The sequence below is a fragment of the Dipodomys merriami genome, unplaced genomic scaffold (genome assembly GCF_024711535.1).
Source record: "Dipodomys merriami isolate MVZ:Mamm:240054 unplaced genomic scaffold, mDipMer1.0.p SCAF_31, whole genome shotgun sequence".
Lineage (NCBI taxonomy): Eukaryota > Metazoa > Chordata > Mammalia > Rodentia > Heteromyidae > Dipodomys > Dipodomys merriami.
In genome coordinates this window covers 9687305-9703069 of record NW_027204604.1, presented here as the reverse complement: position 1 = coordinate 9703069, position 15765 = coordinate 9687305, and the positions used below count along the sequence as shown (strand labels likewise).

Genomic DNA, 15765 nt, shown 5'->3' with positions numbered 1-15765 from the left:
GGAAGTCAAGTGACATCTCCCGTCCCCCTAGCCAAAAGGACATCAGCAAAGCATTCTGCCTCCTGAGCTGGCATCGTTGGTCATACCTGGTTGAGTTTCCTTATTCATATGCCTCCCTTCTGCCAATCCATGTTGATGCCACAAGGGAGGCTCAGGTGGCTCCTCTCTGTAATCCCAGCTACTCAGGAGGCTGAGATTTAAGGATTGAGGTTCAAGCCAGCCTGGGTAGAAAAGTCTACACCACTCTTACCTCCAATTAACTAGGGGGAAAAAAAAACAACAGAAGTGAAACTGTACCTCAAAGTGGTAGAGCATTAGCCTTGAATATACATGCCAAGTCAGAGCTTGGGCCCTTGAGTTCAAGCCCCAGTATTAGCACACACAAAAAGAAAAGAAAAGAAAAGAAATGTCCAAGATGATGATGATGATAACAATGATAATAGATACAGAATAAAAAGAGAGTGAGTTCAGGGATCAGTGAGCCAGCAGGAGAATCTATAGTTCATTGGTGTTAGGGATGTGCAGGGGTGGGTGGGTGTAGAAAAGCAGGCAGACCTTCTTGTATTCCATGCCTCTCCCTCGCCATGACCCAGCTGTCAGAATTTGTGACAGAGTGAGGAACCAAAGAAGAATTAGCAGTCTGCATCCCAGAGAGGAGAGCTGGGGTAAAAAAGACTAGGATAGGGGATGGAGAATAAACAGGTCTATATTATAGATCTCTGGCTGTACTCCCCGGCAGTGGTATGGGAGAGACGGCACATCTGGAAAAGTCTCCATCTGAACTCTGCATACTCCCCTAGGGCAGCCTCACCTCCGGGAGCAGGTATCATTGTCTGCTGCCCTGGCTTGCTCACTTGCTCGCTCACTCACTCACTCGGAGGTGGCTGCATTTCCAATCCAAGCGGAAGGGAAGTGGAAGGTTTGATGTTTTCTGTTGCAATCATTATATGCTTTCTGAAACTGAGGAAAGTATTAACAATGCAGACAGCCTCAGAGATGCCTTGCCATGTAAATGGAACACAGACTCCATCTAGCTGTAACTTGAGACTTGAGAGGAAGGATTGTGTACGCTCTGAGCGAAGGCCTGTCCTGCTGGTGAGTGTTTTTAAAAGCAATCTGTTTTTACATAAATGGGGTGTCTGGAGGTGAGGCTATATCATATCCCCAGCCCTTAAGATGATGAAAGAGGTTGCTTCAAATTCTGTTTTTCCCTTTCTGGACTGCCTTTAGCATGGGGATGACCAGGTCAGTGCTTGGGCATCAGTGGCAGCAAGAGATGACCACACACATTCTCCTAGACTACACTGTAGGACAAAGTCTACCCACTTTCCGATGGATCAGGGATACTGTAGTGTGTCCCAAAGCCCTGTCTCCAGTCTCTTAGAATTCTTTTCTGCTGGCTTCCCCTATGGCTTAACCTGTTCAAGGAACAGCTCTGGAAGCCAGTGCCAGTGGCTCTTGCCTATGATCCTAGATACTCAGAAGACTAAGATCTGAGGATCATGATTTGAAGCCAGCCCAGGCAGACAAATCCAAGAGACTCTTTACAAGTTATCAGCAAAAAGCCAGAAGTAGAAAAGTGGGCTCAAATGGTAGAGTGAGCAAGAGTGTGAAGTTGTAAGTACAAACTTCAGCTCTGGAAGTGTAGTTGAGTGGTAGAGCATTTACCAAGCATGCACAGGGGTCCGGGTTCCATGCCCAGCACTGATGAAGAGAAAAAGAGAAGAGGGGTCAGCTTATCCATGAGCCTAGATGGGACATTGTTTTAACATTTCCCCGGCACTCATGTCCTCTCTCCTCTCTGGGGGCTGAGATGGGAATGCAGCCCTCGCCTATGCCCCGCCAGGCATAAGTTTTTGAGTCTCTTGGAGAGCTCAGGTACCAGGGTCAGAGGTGGAGTGGGGCAGAAAATCTAGCCTTCCAGCCCATGCTCAATGGTTCCAAGTACCTGGAATTACTTCTGACCCTTTTCTAGTGCAGAGGCTACTTGGTAAAGTAAAGGGCCACTCAAGAAGGACCACAGGTGTCCCGATTTTCCTGAGGAAGCATTAGGGAAAAAGAATTAGTATCTGGGTCTGAGGAAGGGTGGCATCTTTTGGTGATACTGAAGAGCCCAGAGCCCCATCCATGCTAGGTAAACATTCTATCACTTAGTTACACTTCTAGAACTTTTAATTTTGTTTTTTAAATTTTGAAACAGAATCTTTCCAATTTTCATGTTGTCCTCAAATGAGATTCTCCTGCCTCAGCCTCCCTTGTAGCTGAGATTATAGGCACATACCACTTTATTTCTATATTTTGTGTTTACTTTTTACAGTGTTAGGGTTTGAACTCAGGGTCTTATGCTTACCAGACTGGCATGATATTGCTGATCCAGGTTATTGCCCTTGTTTTTCAGAATAGATTTTTTTTCATTTGTAAGTCATGAGGCTTGAACTCAGGGTTTGGGCACTGTCCCTGAGCCCTTTTGCTCTACCACTTTGAGCCACAGTGCCACTTCTGGTTTTCTGGTGGTTAATTGGAGATGAGAGTCTCACAGACCCTGGGCTGGCTTTAAACTTTGATCCTTTGATCTCAGCCTCCTGAGTAGCTAGGATTACAAGTGTGAGCCACCGGCACCCAGCCAGAATAGACTCTTGATTCCCACAGGCCAAGATTTACCTATTTAAGTTTTCCTGTCATTGCTAGGATTACAGGCCCACACCACTCACATCCATCTTTCCTCTGGGTAGATGTAAGGCCCTCTACAAGGCAGAATGATCTAGACAGGATTTCTATGAGAAAGGCAGGTGATTGGGGTACCTTGAAGGATCCTAGTGAACATTTTCTTAAGTAAGCCTTCGGATATGGCCTTTGATAGCAGATGACCTTCAGCATTCTCTTTGACCTTGGAGAGGATGATACAAGGAAGACACTGAGCCAGAAGTTGGTGGTTGTATATGCAACACTTTAGTGTGTATCTGAACTTGTGGGTATTGGAGTGCTGGCCTACCGCAAGCTGACCAGGGGCCAAATGTGGGCTTTTTTTTTGGCCAGCATGTGAGTCTTCTGCGGCTCATTTCCTCTGGTTAAAGGACATGTCCCTCTTTCACTGGTTGTAGGCAGGTGAGGCTGGGCTCTCTAGGCAGCCTGGCAGTGGGCAAATCTCTAGGGGCCTTCCAGGAGGGAAGGCTGCTGTCTGGATGGCAGTACTTTGTCTTGGCCTGGGCAACAAGAACCTGTCCAGGAACTCTTCTGTGAGAGCTCAGCTGCTTCTGGGTCATAATGACTGGACACAGTGAGCACTGTTGTAGAGCAAGAGACAATACTTCTGCTCTTTTCATGAGAGGTTATTCTTTTCTCCTGCTGGTCACGGGATCATATGCTTTCACCAGCCACCTCCTCTCTGTCCTGGTGTCTGTCTCAGATAAATGGTCTGACCCCTTCCAAGCCACTCGACCTCCTTCCAGGCCCTCCCCGCTTCGGCTCATCATGGGAGGATGTGAATTAGCCGGGTCTGTCCCTCAGGAGCCCATACAGCTGGTAAAGCATTATTAATCCACCTTCCCCAAAGAAATCCATTAACAAGCTCCTGGGCCAGGCATGTGGTGGGAGGTAACCGATCACTTCTGTCGTCGGTTAAAACTTTGGAGCCATCGATTTTCAGACTCACAGGCGAGACTGAGAAGCGAAGCTCAGGGCAGGCTCTCCAGCAGCCTGTTTGGTTGGGGGCATTTTTATCTTATCAAGCTAAAAGCCCCAGGAATAGAACGTTTTCCACTGAGAGAGGAGGAGGGGAAAGGACCTCAGCTGGGAGGAAGGCAGCGTCGATCAGTCTTTGCTGGTGCGGGAGTCCAGGGCCTGGGTGCTGATCAAGGTCATGTGAAACCTGGAGCCCTTCCTGGAGCCCAGTGACTACTCACTTGGTCCTCACTCCTGATGCCAGGCCTAGAGAAGAGCTATTGATCTGTAGACGGGATGAGCGATGGGCGGGATGAGGAGGCGGCTGCCTGCTTTGGACCGGTCACTGCACGCCTCCAGCGGCTCTTCCGCAGGTTCCCCAAGAGCCGCTCGCTGTCAGAGAAGCTCCAGACCCAGCAGAGGCTCCACAGCCGGGGCTGGCGGGTGCGCGGTAGGTCCTGGCCATTCCAGCTTGGGGGTGCTGGGCTTTCCAGGGCCCACACCTGGTGGCTTTTGTCATGGAAAAGGAGTGTGGGATCCTTCAGGCAGCCTGGTGCTTAATTCTGGTCCTCTGGACGCTGGAGCTGCCTTGCTGGGTTCCGGTGGAATGGTCCTGCGGGAAGGATGTGGTCAGTTCTGTGGGCAGTGGATTTTAATGATCTTTCTTAAGGTAAGAATTAGGACCACGTGACCGTCACCCTCAGGGTTCCTGAGCTGGTGGAATCCGGTACCTTGAATGGCTGTTTTCCATTCTGCCCATCCTGTGGCTGTCAGGGACATCAGACCTTGCCAAGCCGCTGTGTCAGCCTGCGGAGGACCAGGGAGCAGCACTGCAAGGTTTTCTCACCTGCGTGGGAAGCGGAGGTCATGTGAGGCTGGCAGGGCCAGAGGCTGCCTCTGGCAAAGACTGCACCCGCGTTTCCTTTCCTAAGCACTAGTTGGATGAGAATGGTTCTTGCTGGGGAAGGATCGTGGGATAGCCCAGGGCGAAGGGATAGATGTAATAACAAACTCACAGCAAGCTAGAGGATCCCTGTATGGTGTCACATCCTACTCTTCTTTTTTTCCTGAGCCCAACAAAGTCTTGTTGGTGACAGCCTCGGTGCTGGGATTCCAGGTACCTACCTGCCTTCCTGCCCGGACTGTTTTCTTCTGCACCATGCTGTCTCTAGCATCTTAGATTTCTGCTGCACTGACTGCAAAAGACTCGCAGTGTTGATGTTTTTAATAGCATTCATTCTGTCCGCAGATCCTGATCTAGTGGGAGTGCCAGGGCTTTTCCTCTGTTTCACAGATGAGGCAGTTCATGGAAGGAAGGATTCTTGGCAAAGGTCATTGCTGTATGACTGGGTTTAGAACCTTTTGCCACTGGATTCTGCTCATTGCTATGGCCCTGGATGTCTTCTCTTTGATAGCTGGAGATCTTTGGAGTGCCTATGCTTTCCAGAGAGCTCCATACCCCATCTATCCTGCAGCCATCTTCATAGATTTAGGAATAGGTAGGGAGCAAGGTGGGTCACAGTGTTCATCATAGGCTAGGACAATAATGAAATGTCATCTCTAGGCTGTTTGAAAAATAGAGTTTATTTTAAAAAAATAGAAGAAGGGAGGATCTTGACAATGATAGATAGCTTTTTTTTCTGATTAAGGCTCTGCCTCTTGAGAAGTGGGAATTTTAATTCAAGTAAACTGAATCCTCACATGGAGATAAATGTTGTTTGGCTAGCCTAAATAATTAATCCTCAACGATGGACTATTGCCTGCTGCTGTGACCTTCACTAGGAAGAGAATTGGTTACAGAGTTTCTCTGTTTAAATGAACACTAGTATTACCCCCCCCCCACTCCTCAGAATTATTCAACAGAACATTTCCTTGCTCCTTTGCTGTTCAGCCCAACACACTATAGATTTAATAAAATCAATCATCAGGCCGGAGTGACAGCACTGAGTTCGGAGCAGAACCACACTGCAGTTAGGACGTACCGGCTTATCTTTTTTATATTTATTTTTTTTCCGGTCGTGGGGCCTAAACTCTGGGTCTGGGCGCTGTCCCTCAGCTCTTCAGCTCAAGGCTAGTGCTCTACCACTTGAGCCACAGTGCCACTTCCGGCTTTTTTCTTTTTGCTTATGTGGTGCTGAGGAATCGAACCCAGGGCCTCAGGCATGCAAGGCAAGCGCTCTACCACTGAGCCACCTTCCCAGCCCCTATACTGGCTTATCTTGTGCTGGCATTGGACATTATCAGTGGAAGGTGAAGAGGTGGGGAGACAGGATACTCAAGGACGGAGGCCATCAGTGACTTCTGGAATATCTCCACCACCCTTGCAGGATCCCATGAGCACCTGGGGTATAGCATGGAAGAGAAGGGGCATGGAGCCCCGCAGGCTTGAGTGTGGATCCTAAAGTTAGCCACTTCCTTGCTAGTGTCCTTTTCCCCTAGTAGGTTTGGCTTTTCCAAACATAAAATGGCGCAAAGAATCCCAGCCTCAAAGTGGTGTTGGATAGATTAAACATGATAGTGAATATAAATAGTTGTCATGATGCCTGGCACCTCAATGCCTGGCATCTCGCAGACCCTTTCCTGGGTGCTTCTGTTACGGAGTTCGGACACCCCCCCAGTGCTGCCATCTGCTTTTTGTTGCTGTTGTTGTTTGCACATGGTCCCAAGGGAGCTGCCTGTGTCTCAGGGGAAGGCACGGGACTTGAAGGTTGCCCAGGCAAAAGTAGAGGAGGGGGAGGCATGAAACCTTTAAACACCTCTGGAAAAATTCCTGTCACTGAATTTACCACACCACATAATTAACAGGCAGAGCTAGATCAGCCCACCGGGCATCATTAGGAGCTAAGCACGCATGTCACCAAGAAGCAAGTCATATATCACTCTAAAAGGCTGTTAAGAGGGTCAGTGAGAAGCAGGCATGGGCCTCTTGCAGCCTTTGGTGGTCCTGGCATTTGATGCAGCTACAAGGAAGCTTTGTGTGTGCCTGGCTGCGGACACAATCTGTTGACTTTTATTCTCCCTGAAAAGTCTGCTTCACCTGGTTGGCAGTCAGTACTTTGAATGCCTGCAAGTGACAGCAAAGCAGATGTAGAAAAACCAGTTGGAGGCAGCAGCCTGGCTTTCCCATAAAAGACTGAACCTGTCTGCTCCTGGCCTCCAGTGACCTCCTGGTACTCGGGCTGGGCACCACTCTGCGCCTGCGCCGGCGTGTACACTTGTGTCTGCACGTCTGAACCAGCTTCCTCTGTTGTCCTGCGGTCTGCATGTGCCCAGGCAGGACTTTTTCTCAAACTGACTGTCTGTATCTTTAGGTTCTGTGGAACACCACCAAAAATGTCTTCCAGGTAACTAGGAGACTGTATTATATTACCTGGTGATCCTTCTCAGAGGTGGCATCTGCTTTAAAATAATATTTTAAAAAACAATCGATACAGCCCTTAACCTTCCTTTTCCAGAATGTACCTCACTTCTGAAGCCCCTGTTATACTTCTCAGGCCAGCCCTTGTGTCCTCCCAGGGGCCCCCCGGGATGGGTGGAGACGCCCGGGCACAGGAACCTCCGCTGCTTTGTCTCTCTTACACCCAGAGCACAGTGACACATGCCTGGGACAGGGAGGCCCCTCCTGAGCAGGCTCAGGCCGACAGCGCCTCTCTCCGCACCTGGCCAGCATTCCACATCATGGCTCCTTACTGTTGCTTCATTTTCTTTAAACCTGTCTACTGTAGTTTAAAATATTTTTTTCTGGAAGTGCTCTATGTGTGCATGTGTATATATGTGTGTAAGACAAAGCAGAATATGTCTGTATTACAGTCTTTCTCTCTGTATATATGAAGCCCTTTCCTATGCGTCTTTCTATTACACAAAATCTTTGGATGTAGCTGGATATCCTAGCAACAGGCTTGGCGAATGGTTGGTCCTCACTAAAAACATGTATGCATGTACAAATGAGAATCTGTTAGGAGCTAGGGAGATATGGAAAAAAGGAAGAGAAAACCAAGAAAGAAGTTTTGGTCCTCTGAGTTCATGGGTCCTAATGGGTGCACATACCTTGAATTGCCCTGTTCCAAAAACATGTTGTAGCTGGGCACTGGTGGCTCACGCCTGTAATCCTAGCTACTCAGGAGGCTGAGATCTGAGGACAACTGTTAAAAGCCAGCCCAGACAAGAAAGTCCATTAGACTCTTATTTCTGATGAACCACCAAAAAAATTTAAAAAATTTAAAAATCAGAAGTAAACTATGGTGGTAGAGCCATAGACTTGAAGAAGCAGCTAAGGGAGAGCATTCAGGCCTTGACTGACTTCAAGCCCTAGGACTGGCAGAAAGAAAGAAAGAGAGAACAAGAGAAAGAAAGAAAGAAAGGAAGAAAGGAGGAAAGAAAGAAAGAAAGAAAGAAAGAAAGAAAGAAAGAAAGAAAGAAAGAAAGGAGGAAAGAATTGGTGCTGTGGTTCAAGTGGTAGAGCGCACACCTTGATCTGAAAAGCTGAGGATCAGCGCCCAGGCCCAGAGTTCAAGCCCCACAACCAAAAAAAAAAAAAGGCAGTTTTTAAGCCAGGCACTGATGGCTCACGCCTGTAATCCTAGCCACTCAGGAGGCTGAGTGGCTGTGATCTGAGGATCACATTCAAACCGAGCCTGGGCAGGAAAGTCCGTGAGACTCTTATCTCCAATAAACCACTGGAAAACCAGAAGTGATTTTTCTGTGGCTCAAGCGGTAGAGCGCTAGCCTTGAGCTGAAGAGCTGAGGGATAACTCCTAAGTCCAGAGTTCAAGCCCCTCGACTGACAAAAAAAGAAAGAAAGAAAGAGAGAGAAAGAGAGAGGGGGGAAGGAAGGAAGGAAAAATAGGGAGAGAAAATGGGGGTAGGGAGGGAGGAGGGAAGGGAAAGTCCTTCAATTCAATCCCCATTTTCACCAAAACATAAAAACATAAAATGAAAACTTTAACTGTAACAAGAGGGCCAAATGTGTTTACAAATAGAATTTATTTTGTGTAATTTTTGATACTGAGGATTGAGCCCAGGACATTCTACCACTGAAATACCCTTCTAGTTCTAGAAGTAGAGCTACCTTTAGCGCTACTATTCGCATTATAGTTTTTTTTTAAATTTTTTTATTGTAAAGATACTATACAGAGGGTTACAGTTATATGAGTAAGGTAATGAGTACACTTCCTGTTGAGCATTGTTACCCTCTCCATTGTTTTCCCCCTACTATCCCTTCCCTCCCTACCTTTCCCGAGGTTCTTTTTTTTTTTTATTGTGATTAAGTGATTAATAATTTCCTAAATTTCACAGTATTGTGGAATAATGATGCTCATTTAAAGTCACTTTCCTGGAGCAAAATGTATATCACGGTCTATAATATATAATGGTGTACACATATACACCATACATATGATTAGCAGCATGGGGATATTTAGTAGTGGTTCGACCAGATGAGTGGAAGTTCTTTGTTTCTTAAGTCCTGTTAATTTTGGATTTAACATCCACTTATCAGGGAGACCATGTACTATTTGTCTCTTTGCTCTTGGCTTACCTCGCTCAACATGATTTCTTCTAGCTCCATCCATTTCCCTGCAAATACCATTATTTTGTCATTTCTAATGGCTGCATAATATTCCATTGTGTATAGATACCACAATGTTTGGATCCATTCATCTGTGATGGGACATCTAGGTTGTTTCCATATCCTAGCTATTGTGAACAGTGCTGCATAAACATTGAGCTGCATGTGTCCTTGCATATTGGTTCCTGTGGTTCAGGGTAGATGCCTAGAAGTGGTATAGCATTATAGTTTTTTAAAAAGATTTAAAACTGAATAAATGTCAGAAGTATAAAAATATAGAAAAATGGAACAGAAGAGCTAGGAAGGGAAGTTGTAGCATTGTTCTATCCAGAGGTTAATTACTGCTGTTGGAAGGAGGAGCAGAAATGGATAAAAATGCCTCAACTCTATTAAGTGTGTTTATAATTTTGTACACACACACACACACACACACACACACACACACACACACACACACACACACACACAGCAGAATGGAGGCATGCCTCCAAGGCCAGAACCTTCAGAGAGCACAGTATCAGGAAACTGGCCATTTGACCTGGGGTCAGGTGGCACTCCTGAGTAGCTGGGCACATGGTGGGCTCTTGCTTCCTACATCTCCCTCTGAATGGTTCAGACTTGCCTCCCTCCCTCCCTGCCCTGCCTGACCCCTGCCCTTTCCCAGCCATCACACACACACACACACACACACACACACACACACACACACACACACACACACACACACACACACACACACACACACACACGCGCGCGCGTATGGCCTGGCTTGGCAGTACCTGCCTTCTGCTGATGTTGTCAGCCTGGCGCATGTGATTGGGTTGGAGAAAGATGATTAATGGTGCTGCCACGAGGTGTGCCCGTACCCATCCACCCATGCGTGTCAGGGCTGTGCCTCTGTTGCTGCAGGCTGCCCAGTTGCCCGGCTTCTGCCAGATTGTCTGGTATATCTGGGAGGGGGCACAGGGCATGTCCAGCCTGCCTGGGACTGTGACAAGAGGAACCAGAGTTTCAAGACTTACTTATTTTTGAGGTAGCATCTCATCATGTAGCCGAGGTTGACCTTGTACTCATTATGAAGCCCAGGCCAAGTACTGGAAGTGGGATTAGAGGTCTGTGCCACCAGGACCAGCCCTGATAATCTGCTTCAATGTCTGTTGAGCAACAACCCAGCAGATCTTTTACCTTTCCCTTCAGTACAGAGATGCAAGAGGTTCATGTTTTCTCTCATACGTGGAAGCTAGATCTAAAATACACTGGGACTTGACAAATTGTACAGGAATCTAGGCATTCACTCACAATGAGACCAAAGGAAGCTACTCTTAGGAGCGGAACACAAAGGTGCATGAATGCCTATGTGCATCTGATCACACAGAATAGTATTTATTGAAATGAAACCCAGGAAATGGAAACAGGGTTTTGTTGTTGTTGTTTTCATTTTCTTTTCTTTTTGTCTTGTTTACATGTCTTTGGGAGGACAAGGGGAGGCACAAAAATGGAGGGACGAAGGGTAAACAGATGCAGCAGTGGTACTTCCTAGACACTGTTGAAAATGAACTACACAACGTGTGGGTGGGGATGTGAGGGGAAAACTGGGAGAGCAAAGGGAGGGGTGACATTGTTCTCAAAGAAAGATACTATTTACCTGACTTTTGTAACAGTAACCCCCCCTATACATCACCTTTATAATAACAATCCTTAAAAATATAAAGTCACTTCAGAGTGACCTTGTCAACCCCACCAGCCTTGCCACGAGCAAGCTCCATAGGGAGAGAGCAGGGACTGGGATCTTGGAGTAGTCCTCAGTCACCTTTTTGTGCCTCAGTTTACCCAAGTCCCTAGCACTACCCCACTTCTCTAGCATTTTCCCCCTATCTAACCTAGGGGACCTCTATGTTCTGTTCTGCATGGGAACATCAGGTCAAACTTGAGCAGAATCAGAGGCAACCTCTCTTCCCACAGAGACAGTACCCCTGTGCAGCCAGAGTCACACCGTGGCTGTTCCGAGGGGAGGGTCCAGCCATCTCTGACCTCAGAGTTCAAGGTCAGAACTTGGTCTTACTATTGCACTCACCTTTCCTGTTGGCTCCCTGCCTTCCTGGCACTCCGCCTGTCGGTTGGTCTGTCTGTGTATTGATTGTGCTGGAGTTGGGAAGGCACAGTTGTGTGCCTCCAAGCCCTGTGGGCAAGGCTAGGGTGGGGGTACTTCAATGTTCTCAGAGGTGGTCTAGCTTCTGAAACAAGGAACTACAGTATATGATCTCAAGAGGGCTGAGCTCAGACCTTTTCCTGGAAACACAAAGACACAGATGTCCTGAGCTGGCTGCCTGACCCAAGTAGGAAGTTTCCACACCCTAGCTGCGGTCTCACCAGGAGGTTAGGCAGCAGTGTGGAAAATGTATAGGTCCTGTTGACTTTGGCTGTGGCCAAGGACCTCCAAGCTCGGCCATCACAGACTTTCACCTTCCCACTGGTACAGCCTACTTATCTAGCCCATGCCTTGTTCTTCTGAGCACATCCTGGGCAGAGGTTGGAGGGAGGTATCAGCAGGTAGGAAGAATGTAGACACACAGGAAAGCTGCAGGGTTCTTAATAGAGCTGGAGTAGATCTGAAAATCAGGAGTCTCTTGGCTGGCATTATGTGCTGAGTCAAATGAAAACCAAATATCCAAACTCAAGAGTCCTATTGCATTATAAAAGATACCTACTGGGTGTCAGGTACCACTGCATGCTTTACCTATGTTCTCTCTAATTTTGGTGACAAGTTGCCAACACAAATCATATTATAGCCTCTATTTGCAGATGAGAAAGTTGAGGCCAAATGATTTCCATCTTTGACTGAGGTGAATTGTCCAGAAAGCTCACATGGTTAAAGGCGGGGCTCAGACTCATGTTCGAATCCTGCCCTAGGATTCTGGAGGCTTGATTGTTTTTTTGTTTGTTTGTTTTGTTTTTTGGTCAGACATGGGGCCTGAACTCTGGGCCTGGGCGCTGTCCCTCAGCTGTTCAACTCAAGGCTAGCGCTCTACCACTTGAGCCACAGTGCCACTTCTGGCTTTTTCTGCTTATGTGGTGCTGAGGAATTGAACCAAGGGCCTCAGGCATGCAAGGCAAGCACTCTACCACTGAGTCACTTCCCAGCCCTTGGACTGAGTGTTCTAAACCTTACACCTGTACTCAAAGACCTCTACTGATGCCAGGTGGTCAATGCCTGTAATCCTAGCTATGCAGGAGGCTGAGATCTGGGGATCATAGTTTGAAGCCAGCCAGGATAGGAAAGTCCCTGACATGCTTATTTCCAGTTAGCAAAAAGCCAGAGGTGGAGCTCTGGCTCAAGTGGTAGAGTGCCAACCTTGAGGGAAAAAGCTAAAAGGCCCTGATTTTTGAGCCCCAGTACTGGCACATACACACATGTATGCACACACACACATGAGCACACATACACACATGACCCCTACTGAACATGTTAATGTGTTTCAAGGACTTGTGGGTTAAAGCTGATGAGTGGGTGCACCTGGGTGCCAGTTGGTGAGGCGGCTGGTGCTAGGAGCCCCATGTCCATTCAGCCTGTTTGAGTGGGAGAGACTTTTCTAGTGAAGTTTCCCTGCAAGCTCAGGACAGGAACCTCTGGCTGCTGTCTTGGTAGTTTTGATCCTCTCAGATAGAGTATCCTGGAGGTGGAAGGGTTGTGAATGGAGAATCAGTCTAGAGGAGGTTCTAGCAGCTTCCGCATCTGTGTGACTTGGCTTAGCTGGGAGGTGAGCCCCCCACAAGCCTTCTGAGGGACGGGTGCATTCGCTGTTAGCTGCTAGACAGAGGCAGAAGCACTCCTTGCTCCAAACCCTTCAAGCCTTGCTCTTCCTTCCTCTGTCTGCCCTCCTCTAACCGCCATTCCTCATGAAGCCCGTCCTGGCCTCCAATGTAGAGTAGGGGGACCAAGACCAAGGAGAGGGACCGCTCCAAGGAGCAGGCTATGAAGTGAGGAGGCAGAGCGGCTGAGAACAGCCAAGATGGAGGGATTTCCAAGTCTGACTCCACAGCCTATGGCTGGGAGGCTGCCAGTCACTCACTCGATCTTTTCAGGCTCAAAGAGACCAGAGGAGACCCTCGGAGTGGGAACTTACGAACACCTGCAGTGGGTGCCTGGTGCTGAGATAGGGAATGCTCACTGGGTGTGAGGCCCCCTCTGAACGCTTATCTGTGCGTGGGCTTCTCCAGCTCTGAATGCCCAGCAGGGCCAAGAGCAAAGGCTGGGGAAGGATTTTATTTGAGAATGCAGCCGTGGAGACTGGAGGAGGCGGTGCAGGAGCAGAGAGAACTACCAGGTCCATTAGAGGGGGCTGGTGGCCCTAGATCTAAAGGACTGAGAGGGGTTTTCCTGGCCAAAGGGTGCAGCAGGCAAGGCAAGGGTTGGGGCCACAGAAGGTGGAACAGGCCTGGGATAGGTTGGGGAGCAGAGGGCAAGGGAGATGCTGTCTGGGTGATGCTCTGGGCTGGTCCATCTCAGAGGCTGTAGTGGAGTGACCCCAATGCAAAAATGGGGAGGGGGAGGGAATCCTCAAAGGAATATTTGAAAAGAGTGCTGGAACAGGGACCCGGCCGAGGGCTACTGCTCTGATTTGTGTCTTTGGCCTTCTTTTGTTTATATTTGTAAGACATGGTCATATTATTAAGCCTCGGCTGGCCACTATTACTCCTTGTGGCCTTAAACTCAAGATTCTCCTAGCTCAGGCTCCAGAGTGCTAAGATTTGCAGGTTTGTACCACCATGCCTGGCTTTACTCATTCTTTTAAAGAACTTTCATAAATTGCCATATTACAATGCATTTTTTTCCAGATACCTCTGTAGTAGTTAACTTATGGTTTCAACACGAAAAGCTATTTGTATGCTATTTGTATGCTATTTGAAAAGCTATTTGTAATGGGAGAAAGTTGATGAGACAATAGATTCCCTACTAGGAGTTTGGTGGTGTGTAAAAGAAACCCACAGAGTGGGAAGAGGGACCTGAGCAAAGAACATGATTAACTGAGAGCCACCTGTTCAAGGCTTCCACACAGTTCTGGAAACCAAGAATCCCATACAATCCTTAGTCAATGAACTGGCCATTGTGGTTCCCATTTGGTGGATGCGAAAATGAATGCTTAGAGACATTCAGCAACTTTTCAGTGTCACAAAGCTGAGGATTGTGAGAGTGGCCAGCCTTTGCCAATGTTCATTCTCTCTCCATGACACCCTAGTGCAGATCAGGTCACTAATCCTAAGAAAGACTGGGAAAGAGCCAGGTGCCAGTGGTTCATGCCTATAATCCTGGCTACTCAGGAGGCTGAGATCTGAGGATTGCAGTTCAAAACCAGCCTGGGCAGGAAAGTCTGTGAGACTCTTATCTCCAACAAACCACTAGCAAACTGGAAGTGGCACTGTGGCTCAAGTGGTAGAGTGCTAGGCTTGAGCTGAAGAGCTGAGGGACAGCGCCCAGGCCCAGAGATCAAGCCCCATGACAGAAAGGAAGGAAGGAAAGAAGGAAGGAAGGAAGGAAAGAGGAAGGAAGGAAGGAAAGAAGGAAGAAAGGAAGACTGGGGAAGGAATACTGGGGAAGGAAGTTGGGGCAGATATGGCTGACTTTCTCCCAGGGATGGAGAATAGATGCGGGCTCCTAGATTAAAGTGGTCTGCATTGCCTTAACCTCAGAAGCTGCTTTGTCCACACAGGCTGAAAAGCTAGGAATGAAAACAGGGAGGCGATGGGCTTCCCATGTAAGGCTGTGTATCTTGGGGTCTCCCTGTCCTCACCCATGCTTTGGCCAGAACTGGAGGTGGAGAGAGTTCTGTTATCTCCATATCTTGCCTGCAACTCCAGCATGAAAGGCCCCAGGATGTCTTATCGATGCAGTGCCTCTGGTTCAGAAAAAAAATAGCCACTTGGGTTACATAGACACTTGGCAGGGTGTACGCATGGCTGGTATGTGCCTATGTTTGGCAACGGGGGCCAGGTAGAATTAACTTTGGCAGCCTTGGGGATTAAAAGAAGGTTCACAGCATCTGTATTTTGAGAAAACAGTCTCCTGGCATGCAGTTCCACCTGACGGGCTTCCTTGCACTAAGGCCAGTAGAAGGAGCAATGTCGTCTCTAAACAGTTTGTCATGGCCTCTGAGCCCAACTCCTTGTTTGAGATGTGACCTTGGTTGTAAGAGCCAGGAGCAGGGTCCTGTGGGCAGGCAGGTGGCCTTGGCCTCACCCTTGGCCCCCGATTCTGCCAACTCACTGCTGAGCAATGGAAAGGGTGTCCAGGGAGACCTCATCTTTTGGGGCCTAAAGGGCTCTGTGTTCTCCATACAGCTCTGGGTCTGTTAGGGTTCGTCTGAGCTTCCCCTCCGAAAGACACGTGTAAGTAAGCTAACCCTCAGTACTGTAGAATGTGACCTTATTTGGAAATAGAGCCATTGCACGTGTAATTAGTTGTGATGAGGTCATACTAGAGTAGAGTAGTCCTCTAATCCCATGGGACCAGTGTTCTTCAGAGACAGCCATGTTAAGATAGC

The 15765-nt window shown here is 48.0% G+C and overlaps 1 protein-coding gene across 2 annotated transcripts in view; it reads left to right on the top strand.

Annotated features, from left to right (window-relative positions):
• The window catches only part of Rassf5 (Ras association domain family member 5), a 65745-nt gene that overhangs the window by 9296 nt on the left and 40684 nt on the right, over window positions 1-15765 (top strand). The window lies entirely within an intron of this gene.